Source organism: Bos indicus x Bos taurus, chromosome 5 (genome assembly GCF_003369695.1).
Source record: "Bos indicus x Bos taurus breed Angus x Brahman F1 hybrid chromosome 5, Bos_hybrid_MaternalHap_v2.0, whole genome shotgun sequence".
Taxonomy (NCBI): Eukaryota; Metazoa; Chordata; class Mammalia; order Artiodactyla; family Bovidae; genus Bos; species Bos indicus x Bos taurus.
Window position 1 is genome coordinate 36029222 of NC_040080.1, and position 23334 is coordinate 36052555.

The 23334-nt window shown below is 38.6% G+C and overlaps 1 protein-coding gene across 1 annotated transcript in view; it reads right to left on the minus strand.

Moving 5' to 3' along the window:
• LMNTD1 (lamin tail domain containing 1) overlaps window positions 1-23334 on the minus strand; it is a 487571-nt gene that overhangs the window by 332105 nt on the left and 132132 nt on the right. The window contains exon 2 of the mRNA XM_027541571.1: window positions 4572-4656. The gene's annotated coding sequence lies outside the window, so the exon portion shown is untranslated. The remainder of the gene's footprint in view (window positions 1-4571; window positions 4657-23334) is intronic.

The window sequence follows — 23334 nt, forward strand, 5'->3', positions numbered from 1 at the left end:
CTAGGTTACAGTAACCTTCCCTGGAGTTTAAATTTAAGTTTCTTTATTTTTATAAAATTGAAGTATCTCTGCATAGTGATTCTTGGTACAGCCATTTGTATTTTTTATATATAAATTTATTTATTTTAATTGGAGGCTAATTACTTTACAATATTGTATTGGTTTTGACATATATCAACATGAATCCGCCATGGTGTACACGTGTTCCCCATCCTGAACCCCCCTCCCTCCTCCCTCCCTGTACCATCCCTCTGAGTCATTCCAGTGCACCAGCCCCAAGCATCCTGTGTCATGCATCGAACCTGGACTGGCGATTCGTTTCACATATGATATTATACATGTTTCAATGCCCTTCTCCCAAATCATCCCACCCTCAGCCTCTCCCACAGAGTCCAAAAGACTGTTCTACACATCAGTGTCTCTTTTGCTGTCTTGCATACAGGGTTATCATTACAATCTTTCTAAATTCTATATATATGCATTAGTATACTGTATTGGTGTTTTTCTTTCTGGCTTACTTTACTCTGTATAATAGGCTCCAGTTTCATCCATCTCATTAGAACTGATTCAAATGTATTCTTTTTAATGGCTGAGTAATACTCCATTGTGTATATGTACCACAGCTTTCTTATCCATTCATCTGCTGATGGGCATCTAGGTTGCTTCCATGTCCTGGCTATTATAAACAGTACTGCAATGAACATTGGGATACACGTGTCTATTTCAATTCTGATTTCCTCAGTGTGTATGCCCAGCAGTGGGATTGCTGGGTCAAAAGGCAGTTCTATTTCCAGTTTTTTAAGGAATCTCCACGCTGTTCTCCATAGTGGCTGTACTAGTTTGCATTCCCACCAACAGTGTAAGAGGGTTCCCTTTTCTCCACACCCTCTCCAGCATTTATTGCTTGTAGACTTTTGGATCACAGCCATTCTGAATGGCGTGAAATGGTACCTCATAGTGGTTTTGATTTGCATTTCTCTGATAATGAGTGATGTTGAGCATCTTTTCATGTGTTTGTTAGCCATCTGTATGTCTTCTTTGGAGAAATGTCTATTTAGTTCTTTGGCCCATTTTTTGATTGGGTCGTTTTTCTGGAATTGAGCTGCAGGAGTTGCTTGTATATTTTTGAGATTAGTTGTTTGTCAGTTGCTTCATTTGCTATTATTTTCTCCCATTCTGAAAGCTGTCTTTTCACCTTGCTTAGAGTTTCCTTTGTTGTGCAGAAGCTTTTAATTTTAATTAGGTCCCATTTGTTTATTTTTGCTTTTATTTCCAATATTCTGGGAGGTGGGTCTTAGAGGATCCTGCTGTGATTTACGTCGGAGAGTGTTTTGCCTATGTTCTCCTCTAGTTTTATAGTTTCTGGTCTTACGTTTAGATCTTTAATCCATTTTGAGTTTATTTTTGTGTATGATGTTATAAAGTGTTCTAGTTTCATTCTTTTACAAGTGGTTGACCAGTTTTCCCAGCACCACTTGTTAAAGAGATTGTCTTTTCTCCATTGTATATTCTTGCCTCCTTTTTCAAAGATAAGATGTCCATAGATGCGTGGACTTATCTCTGGGCTTTCTATTTTGTTCCATTGATCTATATTTCTGTCTTTGTGCCAGTACCATACTTTTTTGGTGACTGTGGCTTTGTAGTAGAGCCTGAAGTCAGGCAGGTTGATTCTTCCAGTTCCATTCTTCTTTCTCAAGATTGCTTGCCATTTATTTTGTAATTATGGTATCACTAATCATTACTATTTACTAAGAATGTATTAAATAATCAGTACTCTAAGTAGACTATCCAATTAAATCTACTCAACACCCCTATGTGATATATATTATTAGTCCCCAAAGAGACTTAAGGGAATTGAAGCACATAGATCCTGTCTAACTTCCTATAACTTCTAAGAGAAGGAGGGAGTATTTGAAACTGGGTCTGTCTGACTACAAAGTCTGTGCTCTTGATGTGGGAGTCATGAATATCTGCCACTTATTCTCATCTTGGAAAATAGGGCGTCTCTATGTTTGTTAGATTGTGTGGTTCTGAATAAACTGCAGGCACACTGAAGTAGAGGAACTGATAGAGCTGTCATTTGTTCCAGGGACAGCTAAAATACTACTATTAAAAAAAAATTATTCATAGCTTCAGGGAGAAAAAAGGCTCATATATGCAACAACCAGAAAAAAAGAAAAAAAACAGAAGCAACCGAATATCAATTAAAAGATCAACCATAAATGAATAAGTAGATATGGTAGAGCCATGTGATAGAATATTATATAACAGCGAAAATAACTGAAGTACAACTACATGTAACAATGTGAATGAATCTCAGGGATTAAAGGTTAAACAACAAAAAAAGCTATTGCATAAAAGGACATAGTATGAGACTTCATTTATAAAGTTCTTTGGCATGCAAGACTAAATGACATAATACGGCTTCCCTGGTGATACAGTGGATAAGAATTCACCTGCCAATACAAAGTACATGGATTCGATCCTTGATTTGGGAAGATTCCACATGCAGTGGAGCAATTAAGCCCTCACACTGCAACTACTCAGCTCACATGATACAACTACTGAAGCCCAAGCACCCTAGAGCCTCTGCTCTGCAACAAGAGAAGCCGCTGCAACGAGAAGCCCGTGCACCACAATGAGAGAGTGGCCCCCGCTCACTGCAACTAGAGAAAGCCCACTGGCAGCAAAGAAGACCCCGTGCAACAACAACAACAAAAGTAATGAATTAATTAGTTAATTAATTAAAAATAAATAAATGATATAACCAGGGAATAATAACACAAAATTCAAGTCAGGACAGGGATGGGCTGTGAAGACAGAAGTGGAAGGATGAGATCTTAGAAGGACTCTCATAAAACAGCAAAGTTCAATAAAGTGTTCTTAAGCTTGGTGGTGGGCATCCAGGGAACACAGCATAACTATACTTTTTTTTTTTTTTTTTTTTTAATTTTATTTTATTTTTAAACTTTACATAATTGTATTAGTTTTGACAAATATCAAAATGAATCCACCACAGGTATACAGCATAACTATACTTTTAAAATTTTTTGTGTTGTCTTAATTTTAGCAAAATGTATGAGATACAAAATTGGCTATTTTAACAATTTTTAAGTATAGAGTTCAGTGGCATTAAGCATATTCACATTGTGTGACCATCATCACCAGAAAGGAACTATTTTGTTAGTAAAATATTAGATTAAAAGAGTTTGTAGCAATAGCTGCTGATACTTATATAAACTTCACATATATCTTTGGAAGATTTTACATGATTGTAAGAAAACATCTCTTATTTTGTAGTGAGAAATTTGGTTTTTGTTGCTGAGAAAATACATTGGGTTAATATGGAGGAAATTAATATATTAATAATATGTGGAGGAAGGTTGAGATGTTTTATCTGAAACAAATAAAAAGCAGCAACATATGTTCAATGGGATCCGAAGGCTCAAGGTTACTTTGAGTTTGAGGAGTTCTATCTACTACCTGTTAGGTTGATCGTAAAGCAAATTTTAAGTCAAATAGTCTTTTTATTGCATTAATTAAATTTCATCTCTCTTTCTAATTATTACATTGCCCAGTATTAAAAAAAAAAAAAAGTATGACAGTTGTATCAGTATACTTCCAAATACACATAGTTAGAAATGGCAAGTCACTGTTTTATTAATGTTTTGCATAATACCAGCTGTCCATGTGCTAAGTGAAGAGCAAAGATAAATAGCAGTTATATCCTATTTCCCATGGAGCTATATCCTATTTTCTATCAGCTCACACTTTTGAGTACAATTGATTTCAAGTTTTTCTCCAATGCTAGCATTTCAGACCAAAGTTTAGCAATTTCTTGCTGCAGTTATTCATTTGCTCCCTGAGCCTGCTGCAGCATGACTTGATCATTGTTTAAATGCATTTGTAATTTCAGAAATGGAAAGCAGGAAAAAAAAAAGGGAGTGGGGCTGTTTTAGGCAAGAATTCTGTTTTATAATAAAAGAAGTCATTGAAAGCTGATTATGTAACAAATCCATCAAGGCTGCAAAATTCCACCAGAGAATGAAGCATGATGGGAATTTTCAAGTCAGATATAATTTCTTTTCTGCCTGCAGGAGTTCTTTGTTAAAAAGCAATATATTAACTCATTTAAAAAAAATCTGGCAAGACTTCAAAAAAAGTAGCTTAATCTGCTACATTTTATGACATTTTATAGCCAATTCCTGTTTTAACAAGTTCATTCATTTAATCATTACAATAGATTATCTGATACATTCCTCTTTTATAAACTAGATTTTCCCTCATGAAGTATAGTTTGTTTAGATTTTCTTTAGAGCTCAATTTCTTTATAGGATAATTCATAAATATTCACATTGTACAATTTTGTGTTACACATTTATTATAAAAGGCTTAGCCAACAATGTACTATGAATAATAATGATGACACACTTTGCTGGTTCTGCTGCTTTAGGATTTTAATTAACAGCAAGCACATGGCACTTACAAGGCAGCATACAGATGATTTGTATGCTGGGACGACAGGGCGAAGTAAATTAAAATTGTAGATAACTGTTTCATCGTCTAAATACCTGTGTTACTGAATTCTGAGAGGCAGCAAGGTCCAGTGGAATGATTTGGATGACATAGCCAGATTTCTGTTTTCTCAGTTGTAAGCTGTAAATGAAAATATCATCAACTAACTTACTTGCACAAAGAAATGAAACACCAGGTATACTATCTAAATCTAGTTATAATTTGTTGGGAGCATTCACTTAAGCATTTTCTGGAAATTCATTTGTAGGGAATACATAGAGACCCAATTTGATAATGCTGATTAAGTTTCTATAAATCTCTGAAATATTTTCTTTTACAAAGTAACATGTAATGGGAGTACATGTAATGCACATATACATAATATACATTAAAATAAACTTTATGCATAGAGATGTCTTCCTCCTCCCCACCAAAGTTCCCAGTGCCTTCTCAGTCTGTGAGATCTAGCCAACAAACTGTATTGTTCACATATTCCTGGCTAAAGAGTATTAGTTCACCATACTGCAAAGATCCTCAATCAAAGAGTACTCAACATCATTTTCCTGAGTTGCATGGATTCTAAAACGTATTGTTTGCTAGGCAACGGCTGTTCTTTCCTTTGTTTGTTTTCTTTGCAAAGGTTACTTGCAGTATTTATTGAATATTTCCTGTAGTAAAATGAATACCACTCTAGACCAAAGCAAATGTTTCACTCAGTTCAGCACTTATGCTGCTATCAGAATACCTTGCTATTCCACTATTTATTGTGTTATGATAAATGGTTTTGATCCATAACATCTGACAAAAGTCAAAATGTATGCAAGCAATACTTACATCTAAAAAAGGTGGTAAGGGGATAAGTGAACAATAAGCGAACCATGGAACAACAGACTGGTTCCAAATAGGAAAAGGAGTTCATCAAGGCTGCATATTGTTACCCTGTTTATTTAACTTATATGCAGAGTACATCATGAGAAACGCTGGACTGGAAGAAACACAAGCTGGAATCAAGATTGCCGGGAGAAATATCAATCACCTCAGATATGCAGGTGACACCACCCTTATGGCAGAAAGTGAAGAGGAACTCAAAAGCCTCTTGATGACAGTGAAAGAGGAGAGTGAAAAAGTTGGCTTAAAGCTCAACATTCAGAAAACGAAGATCATGGCATCTGGTCCCATCACTTTATGACAAATAGGTGGGGAAACAATGGAAACAGTGTCAGACTTTATTTTTCTAGGCTCCAAAATCACTGCAGATGGTGACTGCAGCCATGAAATTAAAAGACGCTTACTCCTTGGAAGGAAAGTTATGACCAACCTAGATAGCATAATCAAAAGCAGAGACATTACTTTGCCCACAAAGGTCCGTCTAGTCAAGGCTATGGTTTTTCCTGTGGTCATGTATGGATGTGAGAGTTGGACTTGAAGAAGGCTGAGCACCGAAGAATTGATGCTTTTGAACTGTGGTGTTGGAGAAGACTCTTGTGAGTTCCTTGGACTGCAAGGAGATCCAACCAGTCCATTCTAAAGGAGATCAGCCCTGGGATTTCTTTGGAAGGAATGATGCTGAAGATGAAACTCCAGTACTTTGGCCACCTCATGCGAAGAGTTGACTCATTGGAAAAGACTCTGATGCTGGGAGGGATTGGGGGCAGGAGGAGAAGGGGATGACAGAGGATGAGATGGCTGGATGGCATCACTGACTCGATGGACGTGAGTCTGAGTGAACTCCGGGAGTTGGTGAGGGACAGGGAGGCCTGGTGTGCTGCGATTCATGGGGTCGCAAAGAGTCCGACACGACTAAGCGACTGAACTGAACTGAACTGAAAAAGAAATGATACAAATGAACTTATTTACAAAACAGAAACAAAAAGAGACTGACAGACTTAGAAATTGAATGTATGGTTATTGGTAGGAAGGGACAGTTAGGGAGTTTGGGATAGATATGCACACACTGCTATATTTTAAGTGGATAACCAACAAGGAGCTACTGTATAGCACATGGAACTCTGTTCAGTGTTATGTGGCAGCCTGGATGGGGGGAGAATGGATGCATGTATATGCATGGCTGCTTTCTTTCGCTGTTCGTCTGAAACTATCACAACACCATTAATTGGCTACACCACAATACAAAATAAAACATTCAGAAAAAGAGAGAGAAAAATATGTTTATACTATGGGAAAAAATAGTAGCATATGAACATGTGTTCTTCCTACCCAGGAACGTGGAAGATCTCTCCATTTGCTTATGTCATCTTTGATTTCTTTCATTCAGTTCAGTTCAGTTGCCCAGTCGTGTCCAACTTTTTGTGAACCCATGAACCGCAGCATGCCGGGCCTCCCTGTCTATCACCAACTCCCGGAGTTTACCCAAACTCATGTTCATTGAGTCAGTGATGCCATCTAACCATCCATCATTTGTCGTCCCCTTCTCCTCCTGCCTTCAATCTTTTCCAACATCTGGGTCTTTTCCACTGAGTCAGCTCTTCGCATCAGGTGGCCAAAATATTGGAGTTTCAGCTTCAACATCAGTCCTTCCAATGAACACCCAGGACTGATCTCCTTTAGAATAGACTGGTTGGATCTCCTTGCAGTCCAAGGGACTCTCCAACACCACAGTTCAAAAGCATCAATTCTTCTGTGCTCAGCTTTCTTTATAGTCCAACTCACATCCATACATGACCACAGGAAAAACCATAGCCTTGACTAGACGGACCTTTGTGGGCAAAGTAATGTCTTTGCTTTTGAATATGCTATCTAGGTTGGTCATAACTTTCCTTCCAAGGAGTAAGCGTCTTTTAATTTCATGGCTGCAGTCACCATCTGCAGTGATTTTGGAGCCCAAAAAAATAAAGTCTGACACTGTTTCCACTGTTTCCCCATCTATTTCCCATGAAGTGATGGGACCAGATGCCATGATCTTCGTTTTCTGAATGTTGAGCTTTAAGCCAACTTTTTCACTCTCCTCTTTCACTTTCATCAAGAGGCTTTTGAGTTCCTCTTCACTTTCTGCCATAAGGGTGGTGTCATCTGCATATGTGAGGTTATTGATATTTCTCCCAGCAATCTTGATTCCAGCTTGTGCTTCATCCAGATCAGTGTTTCTCATGATGTACTCTGCATATAAGTTAAATAAACAGGGTGACAATATACAGGTTTGACGTACTCCTTTTCCTATTTGGAACCAGTCTGTTGTTCCATGTCCAGTTCTAACTGTTGCTTCCTGACCTTCATACAGGTTTCTCAAGAGGCAGGTCAGGTGGTCTAGTATTCCCATCTCTTTCAGAATTTTCCACAGTTTATTGTGATCCACACAGTCAAAGGCTTTGGCATAGTCAATAAAGCAGAAATAGATGTTTTTCTGGAACTCTCATGTTTTTTCGATGATCCAGCAGATGTTGGCAATTTGATCTCCGGTTCCTCTGCCTTTTCTAAAACCAGCTTGAACACCTGGAAGTTCACGGTTCACGTATTGTTTGCTGAATCCTGGCTTGGAGAATTTTGAGCATTACTTTACTAGCGTGTGAGATGAGTGCAATTGTGAGGTAGTTTGAGCATTCTTTGGCATTGCCTTTCTTTGGGGTTGGAATGAAAATTGACCTTTTCCAGTCCTGTGGCCAACAGGTGAAATACCTGTTGCACAGCGCTGGAGAGAATCACATGACATGGTGCACATAAAACATTTAACACGAGGCAAGGATTCAGTAAATTTTCCAGTTGAGCTATTTCAAATCCTAGTTTGTTCCTTCATTTGTACAGTATTTCTCTGCCTTTTCATTATTTTGTTTTTAAACTTATTTGCTTGAGGTCTCCTTTTCCCAGGCTTCTAGGTTGAATTCCTTCTTCCTTTTGATTTCTGCCCTCTTAAGGTTGGTGTGGTGGTTTGTGTAAGCTTTGTATAGGGTGAGATTGTGCTGAGTTTTGTTTTGTTTTGTTTTTTCTCTGATGGGCAAGGCTGAGTGAGATGGTAATCCTGTCTGCTGATGATTGGGCTTGTAATTTTGTTTTGTTTGTTATTTGGATGAGGCATCCTGCATAGGGTGCTACTGGTGGTTGGGCAATGCCACGTCTTGTATTCAAGTGGTTTCCTTTGTGGGAGTTCTCACTATTTGATACTCCCTAGGGTTAGTTCTCTGGTAGTCTAGGGTCTTGGAGTCAGTGCTCCCACTCCAAAGGCTCAGGGCTTGATCCTGAGTTTTACGTGGTTCTGTATATTCTTTCCGCTGATTAGGTACTCCTGTTCGCTCTCAGTGGGTGTTCTGCATTCACTGCTGTGTCTGAAGGTGTGTTCCTGATATATCCATGGAGAGAGATGGGCTCCATGTCTACCTACTCCTCTCTTGTTCACAACATGGAACTCTTCGTGTCTGGATTCTTTGATTTAGTGTAGTGTTTTAGAGGTTCATCAAGATTGTAGCATGTATCAACACCTTGTTCTGTTTTTAAATTAATTTTTATTGGAGTATACTTGCTTTACAATGTTGTAATACTTTGTTCCTTTTAATGGTTGAATAATACTTTTCATATATATCCTAAATTTATTTGTTGAGAGTGGACAGAGAGTGAGTGTTTTTCACATTTTAGCTATTGTGACTAGTGCTTCTATGCACATCCATTGTATACAAGTGTTTTTTAGTACCTGTTTTTCAGTTCTTTAGGGTATACACCCAGGAGTGTAATTGCTAGATCATATGATAATTCTGTGTTTAACTTTTTGAAAAACAACAAATTGCTTTCCACAGTGGCTGCACCCATTTTATATTGCCACCAGCAGTGCACAAGGTTTCCAATTTCCCCATATCCTTGCCAAGATTTATTCTCTGTTTTTGTGGGTTTGAGCGCTGTGTTTTGGTTTTTGTTTTAAGCTATGAAGTGCAGTATGTGAGATCTTAGTTCCCCAACCAGGGCCCAGACTCGTGCCCCCTGCATTCAGAGTGTAGAGTCTTAACCACTGGACCACAAGGGAAGTCCTCTGTTTGTTTTTAAATAAATAATCATCCTACTGGGTGTAAAGTGGTATCTCTGCAGTTTTGAGTTTCATTTCCTTAATGCCTAATTATATTAAGCATCTGTCAGGTACATATTAGCCATCTATCTTCATTAGAGTCATGTCTAGGCAAGTGCACAGTACATGCTTTAATTGGGTTGTCTCTTTGTTGTTGTTATAGGATTTTTTGTATACTCTAAATACTACAGCTTTATTATATTTGCAAATACTTTCTCCCACTGTGTAGGGTGTCTTATCACTTTCTTGATAATGTCTTTTGATGAGCAAAAGATTTAAATTTTGATGAAGTACAATTTACTTATCCTTTTTCTGCTTTTAAAATCATACCTAAGAATGCATTGCCAAATCCAAACGCACAAAGATTTAAGGGCTATATTCTAAGAGTTTTGTGGATCTAAATCTTATATATGAAGTTGTTGTTTCATTTTACACTAATTTTTGTATATGGTGTGAGGTAGAGGTGCAGCATCATTCTTTTGCATGTGGATATCTAGTTTATCTCAACCCCATTTGTTGAAGACACTATTCTTTTCCCACTGGATTGTCTTGGCCCCCTTGTCAAAAATCAATTGACCATAGACGTATGTGTTTATTTCTAGATTCTCAGTTCTAATCCATTGGTCTATATAATGTCCATCCTTATGCCAAGACTCAAACTCTCACTTCTTGAAGTGGAGGTGGGTAAGGGCAGAGCAAAGTGCATACTAAAAATACACATAGATGAAAAACACAGTTGCAACCATTGAGGAGTTCACAACCTAAATCAGGGATGTCTAATTCCTTGAAATTATACCAAAAAATTCCTGAAGGTACAGATCACATTTATCTATGGAGAAAGATAAGCCATCAGCTAAGTCCTTCCTGGGTTCCTGAACCTCAGACTGTATGAGATAATAGATGTTTGTTGTTCCAAGTGACAAGTATGGGAGTTCTTATGCAGTGACAGACAATATGGATGGTAAATAAATACTAAACACAATTTAAATACTAAACACAATTATCTCCAATTTAAAATAAATTTTAAAAATAATACAAGAGAAAAACACGGTACTAAAAATAAGCACCCTCTCCATGGGTGATCCCATGTATAGAAGAAAGACAATGGCTGGCCTTGATTGAGGTCAGGAACCTGGGTTCTAGGTGAGATCCATCAATTTTTTTGTGAAATGGAAATAAAAATTCATGAAGGTGCAGATCATATTTATCCATAGTTGTCTTTCAATCCCCAAAAGTTTGTATAACATATACAAAAAATAAGAATTAATTATGAGAATAACTGTTCTCAATTCTAGATATTTATTAGAATCTCTTGGGAAGCTTTTAAAAGCTAATGACTTGGGGGACTCATACCTAGAGATTCTGATTTAATTGGATGGGAGTGGGGCCCATGCACTGGAGAAGGAAATGGCAACCCACTCCAGTGTTCTTGCCTGGAGAATCCCAGGGACGGGAGAGTCTGGTGGGCTGCCGTCTATGGGGTCGCACAGAGTCGGACACGACTGAAGCGACTTAGCAGCAGCAACAAGGGCCTATGTATGAATATTTTGTGAAAGCTCCTAAGTAATTATAATTTATGGCCAGTGTTGAAGACCCCTGGTCTAAAAGGAGAATCATTATATATAACAATGTAGGTTATTACATATTATGTAAATAACTCCAATATAGTATGATAAATGCTAAATACATAAATTTACAGTAACTGTTCTCTTTTCCCTTAAGATCTCACAAATTACAATTGGGAAATTTCTGATACAAAGACTGTGAAAAAATTTAATAGAACTTTTAACCCAAATCCCTGTATCTTTATTTTTCTCTGTTTCTGGAAGCTGCCATCAAATGTCTTGGCACTGAGCCAAGTATTACTGCAACTATATGAGAAAGCCTGAGCCAAGGCCATCAGCTAAGCCCTTCCTGGGTGCCTGAACCTCAGAAACTGTGTGAGACAATAGATGTTTGTTGTTGCAAGTGACAAAGTTTGGGGATTAGTATGCAGCAACAGATATTACAGATGGTAAATAAACATTAAGGCACATTATTAAAAATATGCATCCTCTCCCTTGGTGCTCCCGCGTGCAGAAGACAATGGCTGACCTTGGGGTCAGGAACACAATTTAGTTCCATCACTTATTCTGTGAAATGGGAATGAAAATGTTTGTCTCCTTGGCCAAAACTGCATCACACATCCATAGCTACATCAACCGTGACTCATCCCTTTCAGTTCAGATTGGGGTTGCTCATGAAGTGCATGACTGACAAGAGGAAAGCTGAAACATACGCAACATCATACTTGGAGAAGAATTAAATGTTTGTGGAGTAAGTGACAGAAACCATCTCCTGACATCACATGGTAACACAATGACCTTGAACAAACAGCCTCTCTCAACTTTCTCTGATGGCTCAGCAGTAAAAAATATGCCTGCAATGCAGGAGATGTAGGAGACCTGGGTTGGGAAGATCCCCCGGAGGAGGAAATGGCAACCCACTCCAGTATTCTTGCCTGGGAAACCCCATGGACAGAGGAGCCTAGTGGACTACAGTCCATACTGTTGGAAAGAATCGGACACGACTGAGAGACTGGAAGGCTTTCCAAAACAGAAACAGCTAACTGGAGTACTTACACTGGGATAAGGAAAGCAAGGAAAATAATTTTTGTATTTACAAAAATTAAATTTTAAAAATGTTATACACCAGAAGACTTATTCATATGTTTCCTATGTTTTCACCAGCAGAATGTTCTTCTGATCATGTAGTAGAAAAGAATATGTTGCCAAACCTCGAATGGTGTACAAAATTAAGTTTATAAAATGGAATTATACAACTTCCAAAAAAAAAACATCATATGACAAAGCAGATACGGAAAGGTAATCTTGATGATGTACCCTCCAAAATATTCTCTATTTGTCATCTATAATTTAGACTAGAAGCTTGGCCACCCCTAGTGTAACCATCTACGGCAACAGTAGGAATGAAACACGATAAATGTGATGGCAGGTACTACACTGGAAATTGATAGTATCCAAAATATCTTCTAATCAGTAAAAAATCCAGAAATACTTTTCAGAAGTTGAAAAGTTGTAATTCAGAAGCTTAATTGGGATCTTTTTGATTCCTATTCAATGGATAACATGATACCAATAGAGAATGATTTTCTTATGCCAACAAACAGACACCAATGAAAAGGAAACAGTGACAAAATCCTTATTTTCTTCAGCATATAAACAAATAGTGAAACAGCAAAGCAAAGTTTCCTATTGATAGGAAATTGAAACTGAAAGCAAATTATAGGAGAGTTTTATCAGACACTTAAAATCTTCCATTTCTATAGATTCCAAAGTTTGCTGAATAAGTACTTGGGACCCATATTTTTTAAAATAGTATTTTTTTCTATACCACAAATGATTTTTCATCAATATTTTTTCCAAAGGTAGTGAAAAGTTACTAGATTTCTAGTAACTTGATATCTACATTATATAAAATGGACTAAGAAAACAGCAATAACAATAACCATTTATGGGCTTCGTGTATAGTAATGGGAAAGAGATCATTGGGATGGTATTATTTTACAGCTTTTCTTAGATATTTGGTAGACCCACAGGCAATGTACAATGGAAGTAAGAGTTTGTTTTAACCTTTTATACTGGCTTCTCCCCTGGGTCCCAGTTTTGATATTCAAATTAGTGTTCACACTTGAAATCACATAATATGGGCAGTGAGGGTTGTGGGGAATACTCGTAGAGTAGGTGAGACTCTTGCAAGTATTAAGGTATCACAGGACTACATTGTGGAGGTTTTGGTTTTTATTTTGGCTGTGGCACACAGCACATGCTATGTGGGATCTTTGTTCCCTGGCCAGGGATCAAACCTGTGGCCCCTCCATTGGAAGGTCAAAGTTTTAATCACTGCGTGGCCATGGGAGTCCCTCTGGAGGTTTTTAATTCTAAGATCTAAATTTTTAATTGTAAGTCTATTTATTTATTTATTTTTGGTTACACTGGGTCTTTGTTGCTGTGTGTGGGCTTTCTCTAGTTGCAGCAAGCAGGGGCTACTCTCTGTTGTGGTAGGCAGGTTTTTCATTGCAGTGGCTTCTCTTGGAGTGGCGCACACACTCTAGGGATCGAGGGCTTCAGTAGTTGCAGCATGGGGGCTCAGTAGTTGTGACTCATGGGCTTAGTTGCTCTGCAGTATGTGGGATCTTCCCAGACCAGGGATCAAACTCACATTCCCTGCACTGGCAGGCAGATTCTTCCACTGTACCACTAGGGAAGTCCTAATTCTAAGTTTTTAATTCTATGTTGTCTTGGTAGGCAAAACTTGAATGATACACTTGGGTTAGTTTAGGATAAACTCTTCCTGTAAAGACTACCAGGCTTTCTGTTACACAGCATGTCGTGATTGTTTCTCTGTCTAAATATAAGTATAAACATTAAGATATTTCATTTCATTTTTAGTTCTAAGACTGCTTAAGTTAGAATCCTCAGCTTACCACCCATCACTTAACCATCTCATTCCTCACTGAAGTACCATGACTTTGCATGTTTGTTTGCCCTCTGTAAATGGGGGTGATAACAATATCTACAGGTTTCTCTGGTGGCTCAGTGGTAAACAATTCAGGAGACGTGGGTTTAATCCCTGAATCAGGAAGTTCCCCTGGAGAAGGAAACTGCAACCCACTCCAGTATTCTTGCCTGGAGAATTCCAGGGACAGAGGAGTCTGCTGGGCTACCGTCCCTGGGGGGTCGAAATAGAGATTGGGTACGACTCAGCAACAACAAAAATAACAATAATACCTCCCTTACACCTGAGGTTCCTGTGGGGATTAAACGATATCATACATGTGAAGCACCTAGGACAATGCCAGGCACAAATAGCATTCATATTTCTAAGAAAAAAATGAAAACATACTCATTATTTCTCATCTCTCTTTTGTGCAAAAGCTACTGTTTTGGGGGGGGTTTGGTTGTTTTTTGGTGTGTGTGTTTGTGTGTTTTTAACTGGATTGGCTGCTATGATTCCTAACCTTGGCATGGACAGTTTATTTACCTGAACAGGGGGAGTTCATGGATTTATGTGGCTCTGATCCCTTCATCCACAGGCTCTGGTTTACACTCCAACTTACCATAACAATGACTCAAAACCACTGCCATCCAACGCCCTGGATGCTTCTATGAAATGGCTTAGTTTTCTGTGTCCAGCTCACAGGGAACAGATGTGAAAGTGCAAAAGTAACAGCATAACAGTTTCCTTTAATTAGCACCTTCGTGAGTAAACTGAAGAAGAGTGAACCGTTCTAGAAAACCAAATTATCCTCCCATCTGCAGGCGAATCTTCCAGCTCCTCAGATGAGTCACCAGGCAGTGGAGATAACTCCTTCCAGCCTCCTCTGTGAATAAATGGGGCCTTTAGTCTTGGGGCTATAAATCTGGCCATTTTTAAGAGCACTTTAACCATTCTCCATTTTTTAAAAGCTGATGTTTTCATACAATCTTTATCTTTCTTTTCCTCTTCCCCTTTGTCAACACAAAGTGAGACAACTGTGCTCTTCTTGTTGTCACTGACTCAGCAATTCCTTTGTTTTTTATGAGCTCCTATCAGGAACTCATAAAAATATTACCAAATTAAGAACTAACTATGTAACCTCTAGGGCAAAAAAGAAAGGGATGTGAGGGGAGGGAGAAAACCTTGTTTTATCATAAGGAATTACCAGCCAATATCAAATGATACAAAACGATGCTTTTTGTTGTTTTAACATGAAATCAAATATTCATTTGAGAATATATTTTTCTGCTTCACATTCAGCATTCCCTGGTAGGATTAATTTTAATATCATGAGAGCAAACTCTAGCATCTCAACTACATCATCTGCATACTATAATGTCTATATGATTCAGATTTATAACAATTTGAATCCCAGGAGTTCAAAATAGATATAGCATTATCATTGAATTGCAGCATTTTCCTCTCTTTATAAAGATGAATTTATTCTTGAAATAAATTTATTCTAACCCAGTCTGATCTATTTAGGCACTGTTATAGATTCTGAGAACTGAAGAAAACTCAAGGGGTTCTCTAGTCTAAGCCAGACCACGGGTGGAATCTATCACGTAGAGGGGTTTTAAACCTCACCTTATGATTCTCCAAGGAAATAAATTTTGTAACACCTCCCAATAATTTCTTCCATAGCTTTGACTATACAGGGTGTGACCCTAGAGTAATGAAACAACACATTTCCATAAACCATTGAAATTTTTCATTTCTTAGTCATATTTCACAAAGAGAATTTCTCACATCATCAGACTAACATTTTGTTTTTTGCATAATTTTATTAGTACAGGTTGTTAGCAGGAAATTTTTAATTAGTTCACCATCTTTTTTTGGCCTCTTTCTTATTTTCTTTTGCCTTTAATGTCTTTTAACAAATGATGTGTTGCTATTTGCTGCTGTTTAGTTGCTAAGTTATGTCTGACTCTTTGTGACCACATACTCCATACTCCTCTGTCCATGGATTTTCCAGGCAAGAATGCTGGAGAGGGGTGCCATTCTTTACTAAAAATTTTTGAGTTAAGGGATTAATAAACCAAACTGCCTTTATGATGATCTTAATCATCACAGATAACATTGCTGTCTACAATGTCCTGTAAAAGGCATCCATATTCATTATCTGATGAACAACAACAAAAGGCACACAGACACACAGAGGTGATTGGTCCAAGGTCATGAATCGCTGGAATATTTTTACTGCAGGACACTAACCAAATCAGTCCTTTTAGAAATTAAGTACAAATGCTCATTTATGAAAGCCTATCAGTTTTTATAGCTTATAAGATGAACATTCACCTTCAAAAGGGCTCATAAATATTTTTGTTTGACAAAGAATGTTTATCTTCCTGGGTTTCTTTCATATGCTCCTAAAGAGCAATGTGGTTTTGCGTAGTGGTTACTTTTTAATACCTACTATTTACCAGATACTGTGTTTAAGGATGAGAACACAAAGATGAGGAAACCAGGCCCACACCTGGTGGAGCCTGCAGGCCTGCGGGAATTACTAACACAAAGCACACCACTTCCATACAAGCCTCTACTGGAGGACAGGGGGCCGGAGAGATGTGGAATCAGGCAAGACTTCCTAGAAGAGCTGCTGTACCTAGCACAATTTCTAATTTAATTTTTAAGAAAATAGACTGTATAAAAGAAAATTTAAAAATACTCAGTGTTTATCACAGAAAATTTAGGAAGACAAATACTGGAGGATGCGAGTAAGGGGGAGGCAAGATATTATTCAACTGTGTGACAAAAGGGGAAGATTTCCTCTTTAAAATGCTTAAGCAGAGGGACTTCCTAGGTGGTCCAGTGGTTAATATGCCATGCTTCCAGTACAGGGACTGCAGGTTCAATCCTACATGGGGAACTAAGATCCCACATGCCATGCAGCGAGGCCAAATTAAAATAATAATAATAATAATAAAATGCTTAAGCAGAGTTGGTGAACATCCACAGGCCTGCTTCTAAGATTCTGAAAAAAATTCCAATGTGTGGGTTTTTTTCCTTACGCCAAGCAATTCTCTGACACAAGCCAGGTGTCCCTACTGCTGCTGCTGCTAAGTCACCTCAGTCATGTCTGACTCTGTGTGACCCCAGAGACGGCAGCCCACCAGGCTCCCCCGTCCCTGGGATTCTCCAGGCAAGAACACTGGAGTGGGTTGCCATTGCCTTCTCCAATGCATGAAAGTGAAAAGTGAAAGTGAAGTCGCTCAGTCCTGTCCGACTCTTAGTGACCCCATGGACTTCAGCCCACCAGGCTCCTCGGTCCATGGGATTTTCCAGGCAAGAGTACTGGAGTGGGGTGCCATTACCTTCTCCGGTGTCCCTACAACTTCACTCAATTCTGACACTATCTACCTGGAGGTAGCCCATCAGATTCTACATGTTAAAGTCCCACAAGACAGCCCCACCCATCCCATCCCACATGCTTAACATGTGAATTTCTAGTTGAAGTTGTCACTTGTGATTCAACTGACCAAATATATGGAGATTATAGGTTTCCTCCACCCTCTCCAGGGGTTTGATTAATTTGCTGAAGTTGCTCACACATTTCAGAAAAAAAAAATTTTCCTTCTGTTTATCAGTTTACTATAAAAGGATAAAACTCAGGGATAGCCAGATGGGAGAGGCAAGTAGAACAAGGTAAGTGGGAAAAGGCACCAAACTTCCATCCTCTCTGAGATGGCCATAGCTCTAGAGAAAGGGGGTCTAGAGGGCAACCCTGGATCTATAGAACCCCAGATCGTTGTTCTATAACAAACTTTCCTCTTCCAGCATTTGGGAATCAGCTTCTAAAGACTCTCAAATTTTGATGCATTAAAGAATAAGTGGGGCTGGGACTTCCCTGGTGGCCCACTGGTTAAGAATCCTCTTTCCAATGCAGGGGTACGGTTGCATCCCTGGTTGGGGAACTAAGATCCCACATGCTGCAAGGCGTGGCCAAAACAAAACAAAACAAAACAGAATAAGTGGGGTCTCTGGCTTTTGTCTGGGAACTTCCCTGGTGGCTCAGATGGTAAAGCATCTGCCTACAATGCGGGAGACCCGGGTTCAATCCCTGGGTTGGGAAGATCTCTTGGAGAAGGAAATGGCAACCCACTCCAGTATTCTTGCCTGGAAAATCCCCTGGAAGGAGGAGCCTGGTACGTTACAGTCCATGGGGTTGCAAAGAGTCGGACACGACTGAGCAACTTCACTTTCTGGCTTTTGTGTTTGGAACTGTTTTTCTCTACGAGATTCTCACAGAAATGTCCAATTAGTGTAAGAAGGCTTGACCAACAGATTCATTTGATTTTGGTCTCTTTAGGTGCCATGCACATGTTGTATAAGAAACTGGAGATCCTTTATGTACTTTATAGTATATAAAACCTATTTTATATATTATGTAAAATAATAATACTTATAAAGCATGCCCATAATTGGTGTGTGTGCACTGTGTGTTCAGTCGTGTCTGACTCTTTGCGACTCCATGGACTGTAGCCTACCAGGATCCTCTGTCCATGGGATTCTCCAGGCAGAATACCGGAGTGGGTTGCTATTTCCTTCTCCACCATAATTGGTAAAAGCTTCTAAACACAGCAGACATTGTCCTTGCCTGCCTTTACTCTTTGACTTCTCAACGTGCTCTGGCCTTTTCAGACTGCCAATATCTGCATCTCTGGCCTAAGGACTCAGGCCCAAAAGGCCCATATCCCTAGCAGAATGGAAGGACCAGAAATGAACAATCTCTGAAGCAGCCCTCAACCATGTCCCAGCTCCCTGCCTTCAGATAGGGTAATTCTGAAGCATGTGTTTTACAATACTCACTAGGGTTTACCAAGAGAAGTAAGCAGTAGTCATTCACTCAGTAGCTGACTCAATCATATACCTTTGATGGGATGCTTTACTTTCCCTGCATCATTTCTCTGCTCCCCTAGTAGTGTTTCCTGCACCTCACAAACTGCACTCAAATACTTATCTCAGGGGCTGCTTCCAAGAGACCAAATCAGGAGGACATGACTCAGATAAGTATAATGATATCTTCAAGTTGATATCTTCAAGTATTTTATAAATACACAAAATACACAACCAGAGTTGCAAAGATAAAGAAATGAGTAAAACAGGCCATTTTAACAACAACTGTTTTTTAAAACCTATTAGCAAATAGACATTTGTTCAACTGCCTAATTTTGGTCCCAGAAGCATACTGTAGTTTTCACACACTTGGAGGAAACCACATTAGGCTGTCACCAAGGAAGGACAGGTCACTCATCAGTCTACATGCAAGGCCAGAGAATGGTACAGAGGGAGAGGGAGATGTCAGATGGAAGCCAGAAGGAAGGCGCCGCTTTCTTATAAATATGTAAATGGTAAAGCATGCATACTGAAAAACTTAAAACTCAACATTCAAAAAACTGAGATTGTGGCATCTGGTCCCAACACTTCATGGCAAATACATGGGGAAAAAGTGGAAACACTGACAGTTTTTATTTTCTTGGGCTCCAAAATCACTGTGGATGTGAGTATAGCCATGAAATTAAAAGACTGTTGCTCCTTGGGAGAAAAGCTATGACAAACCTAGACAGAATATTAAAAAGCAAAGCAGCCCTTTGCTGAAAAAGGTCTGTATAGTCCAAGTTATGGTTTTTCCAGTAGTCATATACAGATGTGAGCATTGAACCATAAAGAAGGCTGAGCGCCAAAGAATTAATTCTTTGAATTATGGTGCTAGAGAACACTCTTGAAGATTCTTGGACTGCAAGGAGATCAAACCAGTCAATCCTAAGGAAAATCAACACTGAATATTCATTGGAAAGACTGATGCTGAAGCTGAAGCTCCAATTCTTTGGCCACCTGATTCGAAGAGCTGACTTATTGGAAAAGACCTTGATGCTGGGAAATACTGAGGACAGGAGAAGGGGGTGACAGAGGGTGAGATGGCTGGATGGCATCACTGATTCAATGGACATGAGTTTGAGCAAATTCTGGAAATGAAGGACAGGGAAGCTTGACATGCTGCAGTCCACAGGGTCACAAAAAGTCGGACATGACTTAGTGATTGAACAACAACGATACTGAAAAATACTGGGGGACCACAAACCTACTGACCTTCAAGCTGACTGATCAGAACAGAATAGTGAATAAGTCACGACACACTGATGTGCTACAACTGGCTTGGACCAGCTCAGGAGAGCCTGAGAGCTGACTGTTAATTTCAGGAATTTTGCAAGGCAGATGACTTCATCCTGTAGCTTGAAACAGACCATGGTGGGAGTATTTACGTCACAGAAATGGGCAAAAGCTATAAACCAGGCTTCCTTTTCCCCTCAAGAGCCAGTTGTTAAACATTTACCAGCATTGAATCCTGACATTGTCACTATTTATGTGTTTATTTATTAGTCAGCCTGACTCCAATAAGGAAACCAAGGACTCAAGAGATTGAGAGTCGTATCCTTGGTGCCCTGTAAAATTGTAAGAGATTTGTAAGAGACAATGGAAGATACTGCCTAGATAATTGGTCTTTATACTGGACTTTGCAAATTCTTAAGAGTTTGTATACATAATTAAGTTCAATTCCTGGTCGGGTAACTAAGATCCTGAATGCCACAGGGTGTGGCCAAAAATTTTTAAAATAAACACAACATTGTTTATAAACACAAATAAACACATTGTTTATAAACACAACAACATTGTTTATAAACACAACTATACTTCAATTAAAAATAAAAAAGAAAATGAAAAGAAACTTTTCTTTAAAAAAGATGGTATTTTAGCCCATAATTTTTCTGAATTCAGAACAATTGAGGAAATGTGTCAGAGACACTAATTCTTTTTATCATAGTTGGAGTGCTTTGCAGGACTACCAAAAATTTTAAGATACTTTGAAAAACCCCCATGGCTATAAATTTTACATGCCTTCTTTGCTGTTCAACGTGCTTTATTTCATAAGGTAATTAAAATATTAAAATGTATTTCATCAAACTATATTGTGAAATATTTATCCAATTACAGTCAATCCTCATTTTGTTTTACAAGATGTTCAATACTTTCTATCTCCTAGTAACAACAAAAAAAATTTAAACATAATTCTAAAATGTATAGATCTCAATTATAAAATGACTGAAAGGTACATAGTTTTTTTTTTTTTTTTTTTTAGTCAGGAGCAAAGAAGTCTGGCACTGTGGCCTCAGGTTACTCTCACAGTCCTTACCATTAGACTGGAGAGTGAACATTTCTGGAGGAGGGTTAGACAGTGGTAAGCAAACCCTTACAGAATACCCAAAAGTAAAGAAGAGAAAAAAGAATCCCTTTGAACAGTTTAGTGACTCACTGCAAATGTTTCATTAAAGTTGTTGTTTAACAAAATACCTTCACTGAAAAGGGAAAGCTTTAGTTGCTCAGTCGTGTCCAACTCTTTGCAACCCTGTGGACTACAGCCCGCCAGGCTCCTCTGTCCGTGGAATTCTCCAGGCAAGAATACTGGAATGAGCTGCCATTCCCTTCTCCAGAAGATCTTCCTGACCCAGGGATTGAACCTGGGTCTCCTGCATTGCAGGCAGGTTTTTTACCATCTGAGCCACTACAGAAGCTCTGATGTGTGTGTGTGGGGCGGGGGGCGGGGGGTGGGGGAAGGGGGGGGAAGTCTATGGAAAAGGAATCTAGAAAGCAATAGTTGTAAAACATGGTGAACTTCTTTTAAAATGATTATATATGTGTGTATATATAAATACACATATATAAAAGTCAAAAACTGACTTGTTTCATTTTGCTTAAGAAGATCTTGAGCAGAAAAAAATAAAAACCTTTGATATCTATAAACAGTCATTAATTCACAGCCTACATTGTATCTCATGGTTTTGTTTTTTTCAAGTATACCCCAAAGTCAGCTTTTCTTAGATCCTGTGATCTAAGTGTGCTTGATGTGAGCTCTCCTATGGAGTCATACCGGATAGTAAATGTCTGTGTTATTAATAGTATCAAAGCAATAAATGTGTTCCTGACATCAGCTAAACCTGGGTATTTACAAGGCACCTGCACAGCCTCTAAGGCTGCTGGCAGAATATGTCGAATTGTTTCCTCTAAAAGCATCCACTAAAAATAACCCTTTTTTTCTTCTTTATTAGGAATTCCAGAAGTTATGGTCTCTTATAAAATCAAAAGCATGTGGGAACCGTTCCAGAAAGTTCCTTCGAGCATTCAAGGCAATGTATTTGTGACCCTTCATACAGGGATGGCAGCAGCCATCTATGTTGATTGTTTCAATAAAACTCTCAATTTAAAGGTCATTTATTTTGGCAACTTGATGATTACATTTAGCCAGGTTGGAAGTAGGAGGTGAGATAAAATTTCCTTGATCAAGAAAAGAGAAAAAGTTTTTTTTTTAATCAAAAAAGTAGGCAATCTCAGTGGCAACAGTTTGTCCAAATAACTACAGACATTGCCTTAGTCTTCTGGCATCAAACAGTATAAAGAATGGCAAGAAATAAACTCTTTCTGCTTTAGTGAAAAGAATCTATAACTATCCTGTTTTCTAGAAATGAGAGGAATAATTTATCCCACCAGTTCGTCTATTTTCATGCCTAGGAAAACTTGTTTAAAAATTCTTTTCTCTTGCAAATGTATTCAGTAGTATTGATTTAGCCACTGCTTCTTACATCCAGGGCATGAAATCAACAGATAACTTGTGTGCATGAAGGGAAATGAAAGACTTAGAAAATAATGCCTGTTAAAATACTTTTTAAAAAAAGTCAAAGGGAAGACATTTCTGAGAGCAAGGGAAGGGGAGTAAAAATGATGAAAGATTTTGCTGATGAAAGGAACTGTGCATGTTCAATCTATGCACCAAACTATGCATGTTCAATTCAAAGAAAAGACATTTAAATGACAATTATGAAAGGGAGCAGCCACTGGTTTTGGTTATTAGGCAAGGATTAGACGTAGCACAACAGATTGAAGAACACCCTCTTCACTCGGATGCCTTTAAGGGCAGCTTCTCAAATTCATTACTAGAGTTGCAACAGCCCTCCACTTGGGAGAAGCCAAGAAAGCTATACTGCCTGCCTTCCTCCCTCCATCTATTTCTTTTCTTTCTCTCCCTCCCTTGTTGGAAGCACTCACTTTGCCTGATGCACTGTATTCTTTACGCTCCAGAGTCTGCCCAGTCAGATCAGCTTCAGTTTACTGAAGAACCTCCATTCACTCTGTGTGTAAACAAATAACATTTCTGTCCATGCTCTCCTTTCCCCCTTGCTTACCAACTCCCCTAAAAATGTTTTCAGCTATTTTACTTATTA